At 45.3% G+C, this 2,234-nt stretch overlaps 1 protein-coding gene across 7 annotated transcripts in view; it reads right to left on the minus strand.

Annotated features, from left to right (window-relative positions):
• RUNX1T1 (RUNX1 translocation partner 1) overlaps positions 1-2,234 on the minus strand; it is a 184,738-nt gene that overhangs the window by 106,276 nt on the left and 76,228 nt on the right. Inside the window, exon 1 of one of the 7 annotated variants that reach the window (XM_019527921.1) lies at positions 1,601-1,605. The exons of the other annotated variants lie outside the window; for them this stretch is intronic. The gene's annotated coding sequence lies outside the window, so the exon portion shown is untranslated. Of the gene's footprint in view, positions 1-1,600; positions 1,606-2,234 lie in introns of those variants that run through there. 7 annotated transcript variants of the gene reach the window in all.

A 2,234-nucleotide genomic window follows, 5' to 3' on the forward strand; every position in this document is an offset into this window, starting at 1 on the left:
GGGGGGGGAGCGTGTTAGATTCAAGGAATGAAAACCTCATTTTGTATGAAAGTGGACATCTTCTATGGACCACTAAGACTAATAGGGGTATAGGGAGATGAGAGAGAGAAAGAGAACATGCATGTGTGTGTAAATAAATCTATTCAGACCAACCCTGGGGAACCAAAAACTCAAAAACCACAGAAAAATTCTATGATGAAGTTAATCAACAACCCAGATATCTGTCCATTAACAAAGAGTTTTATGAAACAAATAGAAAAGCTATCATGAAACTACTACAAGGGTGAGGGGCTAAGAATATGAAAGTAGAAAAGAAGCCTGAATCAGGGAAGATAAGCAAGTGAGACTTAGAAGAGTATGGAATAGATGCACAGGTGACAGTAAAACAAAAATAAAACATTCCAAGAAAAAATGGTGGAGTACTTAAAAATTCTAAGAAATAGTAGTGAAATTTGCCATCACAGAAGACTATAAAATACTAAAGCAAACCAAGATGAATAACATAATTCGGGAGTAAATTTTATTGTAGGATTGAAACAAGCAGCAAGACACTGTTAGTTAGGGCTGTGTGAAGCTTCAGTCCCTGATTTGATTCAATGGAGATTCGGCCCTATTCGGTGGCTGAATCTCCAAACCCAAATCAAATCAGAGGACCCTTTAATCTCTCCGAATCAAACTGGAGCCCTCTAAATTGATTCGGAGAGATTCGGACACAGACACAGTTTTAAATGTTTCTTCCACATACCTCTAGGTACCAGGCAACTCGTAAATGCTGTGATGCTAGGGCACATGGAGTGTCCTACAGAAGCACAGGGGGCTCCCCAGCATGCTTGGCAGCAGATCCAGAAGCGGACCAGATCACTTCCAGTCCACTTCTGGGTCCACTGAGGAGCATGTTGGCCCCCCCCGCCACACACTCCCACGGCTCAGTGACTGGTGCCTCCTGGGTCTGGAGGGGGAGAAGGGCACCCAGGGCTCACCGCAGCCAATCGCCAAGCAGGGGCAGCAGCAGTGTGTGGGGGGGGGGTCCTGCGTGCTTCCCAGTGGACCCAGAAGTGGACCAGAAGTACTTCCGGTCCACTTCCAGGTTCACCACTGAGCACGTGGAGGGCCCCCCCCCGCACTCCTGTGAGACACTCCATCCACCCCAACACTGCAGCATTCAGAAGCCACACTGGTACCTCAAGGTATGTAGAAAAAACATTTAAAGCTGTGTCTGTCTGAATTGCCAATTTTCTGAATCGGCATCAAATCTTCAGATTCAGATTTGGTCAAATTGCATGAGGGACAGTGATCCAAATCAACTAATCAAATTACTGTCCCTGATTTGGGCTGAATCCAAATCTGAATCAAATAGGGCCTGCTTGCCATACCCCTACTATCAGTGCAAATCTCTGAATTACTTTTCCAAGAGGTGAAATTTGAGGAGGTTACTGTATTGCACTCTGTGATGTAAATAGATCAGGAGTGCTGGAGATGAGTACAAACCAACTAAATAACAGGCATTCACTTAACTGTAGGGAAGAAGTAAAAGCAACTAAAACTAAAGAGGACATGGAAAGCTTTTACAAAAATGTTTCTAAATATATATAATATCAACACTGGAAAGGATGCCCTTCTCAAATGAAGGGAATGAAATCCATGACGACTCAAGAACACCTGCAAAACTGAAATACTTTAGGGCTAGAGACAGACATTCAAAAAGCCTGAGCCTGAATTGATCCAATCTTTGCAGGGCTAGAGCAGCCATCCCTTCCCTTGAATAGTGCTGAGCAGAGGGGGGTGTGACAAGGCTCCAGCAGGATGTTCTGATTAGGGAGATCTTCCTGCACTATTCCAGGCTTTTCCCCACTCACTGCTCTAGGAGCGGGAGTGTTGCCAGCCCCCAGTTCCCTGCTAGCACTCGAAGGCAAGGAGGGCAGGGTGTGCAGTGAATGCATCTGTTGACGATAGGGAGATTTTTGATTTTCCTCCTTGCTTCTTTATATGGTCTGCAGCAAACTGACAGGTGAGCAAGCCAGCAGGGGGATAATAACAGTGTTTATCACCCAATCAGCAAAACAATAGCTTCTCTCCATTACTTCAAATGCTTCTTAAACTGCTTACCATCTGACCTGTTGATGAGCTCCAACCAACCCTAAGTGGTCACTGTTCTGTCTTCCTGTCCTAGTGAAATTGGACACACACACATCTGCATTGTGGGGTCCCTGCTGTGAGAGATGGGAGGGAGGGAG

Source organism: Gavialis gangeticus, unplaced genomic scaffold (assembly GCF_001723915.1).
Source record: "Gavialis gangeticus isolate Ggan-Ray unplaced genomic scaffold, GavGan_comp1, whole genome shotgun sequence".
NCBI classification, from domain to species: domain Eukaryota; kingdom Metazoa; phylum Chordata; order Crocodylia; family Gavialidae; genus Gavialis; species Gavialis gangeticus.